A 13,318-nucleotide genomic window follows, 5' to 3' on the forward strand; every position below is an offset into this window, starting at 1 on the left:
TAATACTCTGAGATTTTTGTCCAAACAAAACTCCTATCAGTTTTGATCTAAAGTGCTTGTTGTACATGGAATTCCAGAGCCTCATGTTTGCCTAGAGGCTGAACCAGAACCACTGAGGAGAGGGCCTAGGAATTTGCTCTGGGTTTTTAAAAGTCTCTCAGGTGATTGTCCAGCAGACCACTTCAGAAGCTCTGTTCCAGGTTCCAGCAAGGATGTGGTCTGGAGACTCCCCAGTGGCCATCTCTCAAACTTCTTACAAATGAAGATTCTTCCCCTTATCCTCTGAGACCTACCGAATCTGAATCGGCATCTGCATCTTAACACATTGCCCAGGGGATTCTGTCGCACACTAACAAATTCCCTAGGGGATTCTGCGGCACACCAAAGGCTTGAGAAACACGGCTGTACCCTGGTATCTCTGAGGAAGTTTTACCGCCTACCTACCGATACCTGGGCCCCACCCAGAGATTCTCCTACGCTTATTCAGGGGGTGCGGCCCAGGCAACGGGCCGTAACAGAGCTCCCCAAGTTAGGTACAACCAAGGTGGAGGGTCGTTGTCCCCCATATCGCAGCGCTTTACGGTTTAGCAATAATCTGAGTTAAATTGGCTTCTGTGGGCTCGACTGGGACCTCAAAGACTGCTGAAATAAACAGTGCTTTTTAAGGGACAATAGACTCTGGGGGCAAACAAGTTCCACCACAGGGCTTTAGGTTTACAAAATCCAAAGGCTGGCGACTTCCTACACCTTCCGGCGTGCTAGAAGGGCGCATCCCAGGCGGGGAGTCCCGGGCGCCCCCACCCGGGCCCCGCCCGGCTCGCCCTTCCCCGCCCCTCTTTCCCCGTGACGTGCCGCAGCGGGCTGAGAACATGCGCACTCGCGCCCCGCGCCCCGAGCCCGCTGCTCCGCCTCAGCGCCTGTCATTCTCCGCGGCGCGGCGGCTAGTGCGGACTGCGGTCCCCGCCTGCCAACTCGCTCGCCTGCGCGCCCGCGATGTGACTGATCCTCTGGGGGCAGGCTGGCAGCTCTGCGGACAGCAGTACCTTGGCTTTTTCTAGTGCGGGGTTTCTTGTTGAGCTGTGCTTCCCTCCGAGGCGGAGACACGCACCAGGCGCTCGGAGCGCAGCTTTCCGGGGCCGACGGCAGCTGCAGCGCTAGGGTACGCGCGGCCGGGTGCAGTTTTAGTCGTCGCCGCCGCCCGGTGGTGCGCCCTGGCGAGTGCCAAGGCGCCGGGCATCGCTGAGCCGAGGCGGCTGGTGCAGAGCAGCAGCGCTTGGTCCTGCAGCCGCAGCTGCCTCCGGCCACTGCAGGAGCCGAGGGGCTGCGCGCAGCCAGAGTTTGCAGGGGTTGCCTTGAAGCCAGTCCCCAAGAACACTCCTGGACTCTTGCATCCCGGTAAGTTGACTTTTGAGTTTTTGAAGTTGGAGGGAGCCGTGGGAAGGAGAGGTTCGTTTTTATTATCTTCGTGTTGTGAGCAGACAGGAGTGGCTCCTCTTATTAACAGGATTTCAGTTAGGGGAGGGAGTGCGGGGTGCCAAGAAGGGGATCCGCCGTGGGAGAGGAGCCTGGAGCCCAGGACTTGATGACTCCAGCCTCTGGTGAAGGTTGCCAATTGGGAATGTGCTGGGAAAGGACAGGTGCTCCGAGGGCATTTCGCCTGCTGCTAATTGCACATTCGGAACTCCTTGACTTTGTGTCTGTTGTGTATGCGGGGCAGGGGCAGGTCTACAGGGTCTTGTCACCTCTATTATAAGTGCTCTGGGGAGGACCCTTCGTATGTGACTCCTGGATGGTCAACACTGTAATGGATCTTTGGGAACTGAAGCTGAGCCATTCCTTCTCAGGCCTGCAGCCTTCCCGCGCATCTCTTTTCTCCTCCCCTAGGCAGAAGTTGCCAACGTTCCCATAATTGGAGCCTAGTCCTTTAGGGAGAAAAACAACTTATATGTCAACTCAGTGTTTCGTGCTCTAAGGCATATAGCATGAGAAAAAAAAATGTTCTGTGCGGCATATGATTTCATACACTTTAAGGATGTGGGCAAGTCTCAAAGAAATAGGATTTAGATGATGACACCTGGGTTTCACAGGGATTGTCCAGCACCTCTTATGTAAGCCTCCCAGCTGGATAACTTTACCTCTCTGCAGTGGCTGCAGCTGTGGCTCTCCATTCCATTTGTTTAAGGTCCAGCTCCAACTGTATTTAATGAAAATGCTGACATGATATAGCAGCCTGTAGTCAGAAACAGAGTGCACTCTTCAAATTGGAGTGTCTTCTGGTAATAGGGAGCAGGGGAGGAAGAACCCAGTATATTTTTCAAGGCAGCTCCAGGAATTAGACACATAAATCATGTTTTAAAATAGCATGCATTGTGCAGAGAGCATGTAAAGGACCCTTTTGGAACACATCCCCTTTGTTTTAGAAAAAGTAGAAATTGTTCATACCAGACAATTGTTGAGTCTGAAAGTTAAGTGTACTGATGGGTTTAATTATCTTAATAAACAAAGAGCATGATTTATAGGTAGCTGCAGTATCCTGCTTTGAAGGATAGAAATCTTTAACCTTTATTTCTCAGCTGTCCCCTAGATATTCCTTTTAAGCAGAGCAATAGATTATCATCATTGATGTTTAATACTTGAGTTGATTAAATTTGTAAAAAGAATACTTTGAAATACCATATAGCACTGTGGTTTGGCTTATTAGATAGTGATATTAGAAATAAAAGAAATATTTGGAATATTTGTACAAGTCATTAGTTTAACAAAATGTATCACATTAAGACTTCCCTGAAATACATATATGCATATATATATAGGCACACACATATATATGTACATACACATATATGTATATATGGAAAGAGAGAAATATGTATACATCTATTTGTGAATTTGGACTTGATGTCTTTCTTTAAACCAAAACTTCAGGATATATACTAATGTAAGATTTATTTGGGTAATCTAGAAAGAGAGCAGTTATTTATGATGTTCCAACATACAAAACAAGATGAACTAGTTATAGATACTTTAAAGTATAGTTTTTAAATTAAAAATTCTTAGAAAATATAAAAATATGTTCTTTTAAAATTTGAAAAGTTAGTCAATATATTGTAGTTCATGAGAACATCCGAGTGCTTACCTGTAGAAGAGATTTCATCCAAGAATGGAATCTCAAACAGGTTGACCCAAAAAGCACTGTTGTATTATGGTTAGGAGGACAGCATATGAGGCCGGGTTGCCAGCTCTAGTACCATCTGTTTGAATCTGAGAAAGTTACATAATCTCTCAATGGGCCTCAGTGTCTCTAGCTGTAAAATGGGAAGGACAGTAGCACTTACCTCGTTGGATTGTGGTGAGGATTAAAGGAGTTTATACATGTAAAGCTATTGAGCCACTGTCTTGCATATTAAGCTTGCCCTGGATAAACTTATCCTTCCATCTTTGGTTATTGTAGACATTGAACGGCTGTTGATGGAGGGCAATAGAAGTTTACAGGTATAACAATATCTTTTATATAATTTTATTTATATCAAGTTATAAATATTTGTTGGGCACCTACTAACATACCAATGCCAGCTGATATTTGACTTAGTGTCTCTCTCACTCCTTCACTATAGGCCTATGAGACAGTTTGCTTGATCTACATGTTAGGGATGAGGAAACTGAAGCTCAGTGAGATCAAATAACAGAGGTTGGAGCTGATACTTTAACCCACGTCTGTTAGAAACTATGTTCTTTTTGACCCTTCTGCTTCAAGTTGCAAACAAAATAGATGCATTATTATCTTAAATTTACAGCTGAAGAGATTTAAGCTTAAAGTATGCAAAATGCTTAACAGCCCCCCCCATTCCCCAGTTTTCCATGACTGGGAGCTATTATTACCATCATAATTATTGTTAAATACCCTGCCCTGGTAGCATACCTCCTTGTGTGCAGGAGAGATGCCAGGTAAGGTGAATTTTCTTCACCAATTAGAAGTGGATTCTGTTGCTCCGCTGCCCATTCATATAGTCAGAGTCAAAAAAAGAAAAATTGGTCTGATATTGCAGTTCACACTGAAGGTTGTTGCTTTCTGTTTTGTTTCCTGCCCACACACATAGTTGCAGCAATCCACACAGTCAAATAAAACACTGCAAGCAGTAATAATCAATCCACAAATGGCATCATCCCTGAGCATAAATTCAGTCCCTGCTGGAGGACTCCCCTAGAGTAGAGAGAAAGGTCTTGTACTTTGCCTCCTACTGTATGTTCAGATATGGGAATAATTTCTCCTTCATATAAATATGTCTGCTTTCTTTTGGCCTCAGTTCCAGTGACCTTGGAAACATTTTCAGGGATTCTGTGTGAGCAGGATTAAAAGTCTTCATAATCCATTGAACTTCTCTCCCGAGTTCCAGTGATTGAGAGGCTGTGGTATTTTTTTGTCTTTACTCAGATATTAGGTAGGGTTCTGGCCTTTGGTAAATCTGTGTTTTCTAGATAGTAAAATCTAATTGTTGTATAAGTACATGGGTAATAGCCTGCTCACACATGGATTTAATGTTTAATGAAACCTCTTAGCTAATATATCTACCAATGAAAGGTAGTTCAAGACAGATGTTCAAGGTTAGCTTTCTTTTTTTTTTTTTTTAAGATCAGAACTCCCCAGGAGTGAGCTTCCTGTAGGCTACTTCCCTGTGCCTGGGGACATAAGCAGTTGCATTGTGCCAAAGAGAGCCCTTGCTGCCAACTGAGTCATCTCACATCTCTCTGAAATAGCTTCTACTTCAATTTTAGCCCTCCTTTTCAGAGAATAGATACTACCCTTGGCTCAGTCAATAGCCATATTTGAAATGTTCCTCTGCTCTGGGTTTTTCTAGAGTAAAAGTCTCCCTTGAGCACTTACTTCTGTGACTTGAGCTAAGTCCATGATTTACTCTTAGTTAACTCTTCAGAATTTGCATGTTGTTTTATTTCCTGTTATTTAGTAGGTTGTCTGTGGACATATTTAAATCTGCAAATAACTTTTCCTCTGACACTCAGTTCACTTCAGCCTTCATAAGACACATGTGCAAGAAATGCAAACTCATTTTAATATGGATATAAGTGAATAGAGATCATTTACTCTCCCCAATTATATCTGCTATTTTGAATTTTCATTTTGGATATAAGGAGTAGGGAGCGAATATTTCTAGAGCTCTTACATCATGCACAGTAAGAGATATGTTAGGGGGTCATACAAGTTTCTGGTTGTACAAGCAAGCAGGTGCCACCTGGAAGAGTATGCCTCAGAGCTGGGTGATTGCAGAGTTCTTGGGCATGGGGTAGGAATGAGGGGAAGACAGCTCTGAGCATGATTTATCTGATTCTATTCCTAGTTCACACTGGTTGGCCCTTCTGAATAAGAATTGGAATGAGTAGCTAACAGGGAGCCCTTACCATGTGCTGGCTACCATGTTGACCACATTTCCTACAGTATTTCTCGTAATCCTCACAGTAACGTTGTGTGGTAGTTAACCTTTGTGTCATCTTTTGCAGAAGAGAAAACTGAGGTCTAAAAAGGTCAGAGCATTTGTCCAGGGCCACATGAGTGAGTTTCATAATAAAAAGTGGAACCTAGGGCTTTCTGACAAAATCAGTCCACTAGATATAACATTCTACTACCTCTAGTCTTGAGCCTTCATGATATTGTGTAGGTATGCTCTGTTATTTTCAAAACTTTCTGGCCCATAGCCAACAGCTGGAATGGACTACTCAGGAAGTATTATCTCCATATCTTTGTACAGGAAGAGCTTAAGCTTAGTTCATGCAAGTGCTCAAAAAAGAAACCCACATGTTCATTTTGTGAAATAGGAAGCACAAACCCTTCAGCTGATGTGACCACAGTGGAACTGCATGTTCACTTTATCTGTTCAGGAGCAGATGCTTGCACTATTCTTATTAAATAAAAGAAGTGGAGAGGCCTGAGATTTTTCTCCAGGTGGTATTAAAAAAAGTTTATTTAAATTTTAAAAAAGCATTAATAACTTGTCACTGAAACACTGCATCAGTGTCATCTGTCATTCACAAGCAGCCTAAGGTTTTTAGAGGAAATACATACATATGGCTGAAAGTAAGTTTCAACTGCGTTGTCTCAGAACAAGAAATTCGCATCAGTCTCCTCTGGCTACATATAGCCTTCCTAACTCCGTTCCAAATGGAAAGTAAAAGAGAGAATTCAAAGCCATGTTGTAATATTTTCAGAATCTGCTTCTGTTTTATCTTGATTTCACACTGAACCCAGCATGTGTTCAGGAAGTTCTTCCTGTCCCCTGAGATTTGAATGATGAAGTCAACTACTATCATTATGATATTTTGGCATATCATTGACGTTTCCTCTACTCCTATTCTGATGTTACGGGATTGTACGACTCTCAAACCAGTAAGCGATTAAAAACTTATTTTAAAATGCAGTTTGCTAAATGTAATCTGTTTATGACAGAGGTCAGGGGAATCTGTGCTGTCCTTACTTAAAATACAGAGCACTTAAAACCTTATAAACTTTATGGCTCCAGCAAGTTAAAAAAAACAAAAAAAAAGAAGAAGAAAAAAGAAAAGAAAGAAAGAAAGAAAATATTTTGAAATTAATCACTGGCAGTTTTGTACCTTCCTCTACCATTTCATAGGTCTCCAGATGACCCAGTTTCTACATACCATATCCTGTATTCATTTGCAAATAATCAGTTTCACTCAATTTCCTCAAAGCACCAAAAGGTGTGACTAACTCAGCATTGCTGTCATCTGCCATCTTTGGCTGGAGAGTCCCAGGACTGCATATGTAAGCTTTTATGTGAATGTATTCTCTGAGGAATGAAGGGTGATCAAATGACTCCTCAGGCATCTGGTTTCACTGTATCCATGACTGTTAATGCGGCCTCCACCCACTCTGCCCCTGTCCCTGTAACCATACTTCCTACTCATTGCTCTGTCACCCCCATTATGGTTGAACATGCTGAAGCTATTGGGAAACCTTAATATTGAGGCAGCACTTGTTATGAACCAGAGCCAATAAAACCACAACACAATAATTATTTTTTTATGCTAGAGATAGGACCCAAGTAAATTTTTTAAATTAAAATTAAAAAGCCAGTAACCAACATAGCTATACACCAGAATACCACACCTCTGCATTCAGCACTTGGGAATTGCAACCAGGATGGCCTTATTATTTTTTTTACCTGACACCTCAGGAGAACTGTGAACCTTCTAATTCGCACATAATCGCTAGCAGCTTGGCTGTGTTTGAGACAAATTTAGTTGGGTGATATTTATTCATTTCTACATTCACCAGATGTATATTGATAGGATACCAGGAACTATGAGAGATGAGAACTTGAGCACAAGCAAATTCCTCTGTGCACCCTCTGGAACCTCCCTCCATGTCATGAGTGAAGAAGGCCCTGGGCAGCAGGCTCTGTCAGAGGTACCTGACTTCAAGAACAGGCCTTCACCCAGGAAGCAGCAATTGGTCTGAATCTGGAAGAGTCAGGAACAGGGTACTACGCAGCTGAGGGTGGCCGTGGGCTGGGAGACATCACCCAACACACAGAAACAGGGAATTCGTTCCCATGAAAGCACCAAACAGCCCAGTGTGTTTGTGGAAGAGTGGGTGGCTGAGGCCTGTTAATGTGGTAGGTGGGTCTGGAGATGGAGAATGGAGGCCAGAAGCACTTTAAAAAAGGGTCTGGTCGGCCATGTTTGGTCTTGTAGATGAACTTCAGCTCTCGCAGTGGTTCTTTTAGAATACTCCCCTGGGTGTGTTGTACAGAGTGGACCATGTGGAAAACACAAAAGGGAAGCTGTGGAAAAGTAGCTCTTGAAGCCTACTGCAGATTTAAAGTCAGAATTCAGATGGATATAACGGTGGGGACATTTGGGGGAGACAGAGAAGCAAGGAAGGGATGGTAACTTTAAGAATGACACCCCAGTGTCTGGCTTGGGTAATCAATAGAGGTGCCATTGGTGATGACAGTGAATACAGAGGATGGACCAGTTCAAAGGGGAAGATGACAAGCTGTGGATTTATACAGTGTGAGGCATCAGGAGGTTCCGATGACGGTTGTACAACCTGTGGTTCTGGGATGCAAGGCAGAGGCTGAGCTGCAAGTCCTCTGTGTATTTGAAATTGTTGTGAGGTAGTGATCTGCATAGGAGAATGTGTGGAATAATAATAATTAAAAAAATATGAGCCAAGGTGGCCGGTGGGAGAAAAGGAGACCGGAGAGTAAGATTAAGTGAGTGGAGTTTTTGACAAGGGCTTGGACACAAAGTGGCAGAAGCCAGCAGCAAAGCAGAATGAGGTGCTTGATTGAATGGGAACCCAGTGACAAAGGAAATGAAATACAAAGAAAAAGCTGAGAGAGCAGAGGTGGGCCTGACTCTTACCATGCGGGTATCCTCACAGGTGACGGTTGTTTTTTAGCTTTCAGTTTCTGTCAAATCCTAAGACCTACTATGTGGAAGGTGAGTGGGGATGAGTTTCAGGGAAAGAAATCAAATCATGAATAAAGCATGACCCTGGATGCCAACGCTTGTCAGTTCTTGTTTTTCTTTTCCATTTTTCCATTTTTCTCTTGTTCACAGCAGTACACAGGCATTTGGGAACATGGGAAGATCAGAACAACTTTCTTGGTGCATAAAGTGCTTGGTTCTCCAAAGCAGGCATCTCTTGTACTGCATCCATGAGCACAACTGAAAGGGAAAGTGATAAATGGCACATTATTTGGCCCTGGAGGGTTTGAACCTTTGGACCAATTCTTTTACAGATCATGAGTGTCTTTTGGCTCATTGCATTATTTGAGGTATGTTGAGTACAATATCATATAATTTTAACTTGTCCTATAAAATTGCCTCATTATTTCATAGACAAACTGTGGTATTTTAAATTGTTGTGAGGTTGTGATCTGCATTTAGCAACGATAGAAATAATCTTATGTGTTTCAGTTGGTTTCGTGAATTTCAGTTCTTAAATGTTTTATCCTTTCATTTTGATTTAAAGGTAGAATTACTCCCATTAGAGAGATGAGGAGACTGAGATTCAGGGTGACGATGACTGAGTGGCCATAACTTGGCTAGTAAGTGACTGAGCTCATAGGACCTAAAATGAGGCAGGCTGACTTCAAATCTTGTGTTCATATCTTTCCATCACGTTGCCTATCTCTTGGTGACTAGCTACTGAGGAAAAAAAAACTAGGAGATGGATGTTAAGCACCAACAGTAGAAACTGTATTGGCTACAATTTCTATATCTGATGGGCCACAGGTTATTTATGCAAATATATGTGATTAAATTAGACTAGGGGAAAATCTGCTGTTTCACAAAATGAACATCTTTTTCTTTCATTATCTGTTGTTGGTGCTGATTTTAAAAGAGCATCTGAGTATAAAAAATGAGGATTCATTTTTTATAAGTATTTTATTTTATTTTATTTTATTTTTTATTTATTTATTTTAGTTCTTGGTGGGCAAACACAACATCTTTGTTTGTATGTGGTGCTGAGGTTCGAACCCGGGCCGCATGCATGCCAGGCAAGCGCACTACCACTTGAGCCACATCCCCAGCCCAGGATTCAGTATTTTAATCTGTCAAATTATTGTAGTTAAACTTGCTGTTTGTGATGCAAAGGAAATTTATTTTTTAGCAGTTGCAATGACTGTTATATGTAAGAAGCGTTCAGTATGTCCATATATATAAGATGAAAATCAAATTATATTTAAATTATTGTTTTTTCTTTTGTAATATTCTTGAATCCTCCAAATATATTGAACAATGCAACTTGCTTTGTCTTGCCAAAGCAGCTATTAACTGGCCCACTTAATGCCAAAGTCTTAAATCAATTGTCTTTTTCATAAGAGGTGTAAAATGATGCAGGTTAAATCTAAAGTTTATTGTAGCTTCATACCTTGTATTTTGGCCTTTGACAGTCTAAAATTTTGATTCCCCTAATTTTGTTAGTAAAGCAGATTTTAATTGTTAATATACAATAATGTTAGAAGCATGAAATGCACATGGAATGTTATGGCCATTGGCAAAAGTTTATGATGCTGCCTTTTTTATTTCACAAAAAAATATCTAGGAGGCTGCTAAATGGCAATTTCCAGATGAAAGTAATTTCTAGCAAGTAGCAAAGCGCTGGTGCCAATGCTTATCCCTAAATCTCAATTTCAAGCTTCATGGTGCCAATTTTACATTTTAGCTTCAGTAGGAAAAGTTGAATTCAAAGGGGCTTATGCGTTTGTGACATTTGGTGATTGGTCTTTTGTTGGTGATGCTGATTTTTTAAAATAACAATGCATTTATAAATTTTAAAAAGTTTTATAAAATGTTAAGCTTAGTTTGTGTAATTATCATTACACATGTTGTAGTAGCTTTAGTCCAGCGTAGTTGAGGAATTAACTATATAGGAATATGAAAATTTAAATAACAATGTAACATAATATGGTGTTTTATATGTGATTTTATTGTACTTTATATTTATAATAATAGATCAGGAAACACAAATGAAACAAAATGAAGATTAATTTGCCCATTTCATGCCTCATGTGTTCCAATTTCATCCAAATGCAAATATGATAATCCGGGATGTAGAGTTAGATGTCTGTTCAGGTGATTTGACACTACTGTATTTAGTACTCACCAAGATGAACAATTAAGCTGCATTTCCTACTAATCTTTTCATGATTTTATATTTTAATATCAGGTACTAGGAGTTTTTCATTTCGTAAATAAGAAGAGTTAAATCTTCTTGACCTCTTTTTGTCTTAATCCTTTTGAATTTTATTCATTTTTATGTTTTTGTATACTTGATATGATAGGACATGTCTAAATTAGTAAGCTAATTTAAATACTGTAATTATGTGTACAGTTAGAGTTTGATTGAATAGAGCTGTTTCACATACTATGTATTTTTTTAACTGGATTTAGGAATTACATGCTCATTATTTCAGTCCTAAACCTATTTATGTTTACCTGCAGGAACACAGGTCAAAATATAAATATTTTTATGAACAGAATTTGAAAAGATATGCTTCCTATTCAGTATTAGGAATTAATATAGCTATCTACTATAGCTGTTTTTTTTATGAGAGAGATTGATAAGAAATATATATGTGGTTGAAAGCCAGAATGGTGTTGCTTGTGTAGTGCCTGCGTTGTTAGCCATGAGGTTAGAAGCCTACTCCTTTGTTTTGTTAAATAAAAAATAAAGGTGCTTTGAAGTAAAACTTCATGAATACTCATAAATATTTGTACATACTCATATAGTGCTAAGAACATTTTTTCCTTTGTTTTATTATATTGGTCACTTTGCCCAAAATGTACATCTTGAACTTGAACTTTAGTGTAAAATACATAATATTTCCAAAGAAGAATTCAGACAAAAAGTTTGGAAACTTATTGAAAGGATACCATATGGATAACAGCTTTTCGGGCTTTGTGCTGGGATATTTGGAACAGGATTGCTAAACAATGTGGTGTTTGAGAAAAATAAAATAAAACACTGATGTATTAAACTTACACTTAAGTTAATGGTTTCTGCCTCCGCAGTTCTTAACCTCTCCAACTGTCTGAGTTATTTGCTAATATAGCGTGTCAAGACCTGAATTATTACAGATCTTTCCTTTTAATAAATATTCAATAGCATTTTCAAAATTGTTCTCCTAGATACAATTCATAATAAACAGCTCAGTGCTGGCACCGAGCATGCTTCTTACAAACTGCTTATAGCCACAGGCCATTTGGCATTAGGACCCTTCTCTTATGTATTTTCACAGCTCCACACATCCTGAAAACTGTCAGCCTTGGGTTAGAATAAGCCTTTTACAACTCCACAGTTCCATGGAGAATAAAGCGAAAATTTCTCCTTTTTTTCTCCCCATAATATGCCAACACCTGTGGTCAGAGAATCCTTACTTGCTAGTCATGAACTTTTAGCATTCTGCTGTGTACAAAACAGCCCTCTATGGCAAAGAATTTTCTGGCCAAAATGTCCATAGGGCTGAGGTTGAGAGACTCTCCTCTGAAGATAGGAAAAGACTGTTTAATTTGTTTTATATGTTTCATGCAAATGGAAATGTGAGAAATGGTTCTGGTGAAGAAATCACTGTGTTCAGTATAATATCATAACAAACACCTACTAAGTTCTGAGAATACGATGAAGATGGTGACATAGTTCTTGCCCTCAGGAGGAAGCACTCTCTTTAAAAGAATGACTGGTAATGAAATACTATTATTCACTGTGATGCATGCTGTAATTAGAGGCATGCATGGCATATTGAAATAAAAATAATTTAGATTTCATTGTCTAATTTTAGGAAATTATCTGGAAGGGATCATGTGCTCTGTCTAGATGGAGTATTAGACCTTCATGTGTGAAATTTCTCATTTTCCCTTGGTAATCAGGAATAGATACCACTGACAGTTTTCCTCTCTTCCCATTTCAACTGGTTTTAATTTGAAATGTCAGAAAAGAAGAGGACGTATTGACATAAAAAGTGTTACTTAATAAATTTAAGTTATTGGTTTTTGAACACATAAAGATATTATTAAAGTGTAATTTATGTGTCATAAAATCTCGTCTTTTAACTGCACAACTTATGATGCTTATTCAACTTACAGAACTAGGGAGTTGACGCCACAGTTCGGTTTTAGGACTTTTCCTTTCTCAGAAAGATCCCTCATGCTTGTCTGGGGTTGATCCTCATTCCCACTGACAACCGCAGGCAGCCACTAACTTTTCCATTTTCTCTGTTCCTTCCTGTCTCTAGTCATTGGCCTTTCAGAAAAATCTCTGAACATTTCATATGGGATATTAATTTTCACTGGTAGAATGTAGTTTGATATCTCTCCTTCAAGATCAGTGTCATGTTTTTAGTTTTTGCACTACCTGTGGCATACACGCCTGGACACCCTGAATTAAACTAAGAAATGCAGCAAGGGTATTGATAAGCAGATGTTTAATGTAGTATGTGTCGCATTGAAGAGTGTATGGTGTGCCTTTCTCAGCTTTTTCCTGCATCAGTGTTGACATCTCTTCTACTCTACTAAAATAATGTTGTAGAAATCATGAAAAGATGAGGCCAGGTGGTACCTGCATGATGTGAGGAAATTACAAAAGAATCAGATCTGGAGAACTTGCCTATCTGGGGATTATACACGGTCCCACCATCCTTGGGCCAAATGTCTCAGAATTCAACTTTTAGCAAGATAACATAGTCTGTATGGTGTTGGTCAGTGTCCAGAAAACACATAGTCGTTTTGGTAAGCAAGTTAGTGAATATTTACAGCTAGTCGGGCAAATTTTAAA

General features: G+C 40.1%; 1 protein-coding gene across 8 annotated transcripts in view; it reads left to right on the forward strand.

The window, feature by feature from the left end:
- The first annotated feature begins 900 nt into the window (after window positions 1-900).
- Window positions 901-13,318, forward strand: part of Pag1 (phosphoprotein membrane anchor with glycosphingolipid microdomains 1) — a 136,291-nt gene continuing 123,873 nt past the window's right edge. For 7 of the 8 annotated variants that reach the window (XR_005737815.2, XR_002485172.3, XR_005737816.2 and 4 more), the window contains exon 1: window positions 902-1,395. The gene's annotated coding sequence lies outside the window, so the exon portion shown is untranslated. Of the gene's footprint in view, window positions 1,396-13,318 lie in introns of all 8 variants that reach the window. The other variant, XM_040293912.2, reaches the window with a different exon arrangement.

The sequence above is a fragment of the Ictidomys tridecemlineatus genome, chromosome 7 (assembly GCF_052094955.1).
Source record: "Ictidomys tridecemlineatus isolate mIctTri1 chromosome 7, mIctTri1.hap1, whole genome shotgun sequence".
Taxonomy (NCBI): Eukaryota; Metazoa; Chordata; class Mammalia; order Rodentia; family Sciuridae; genus Ictidomys; species Ictidomys tridecemlineatus.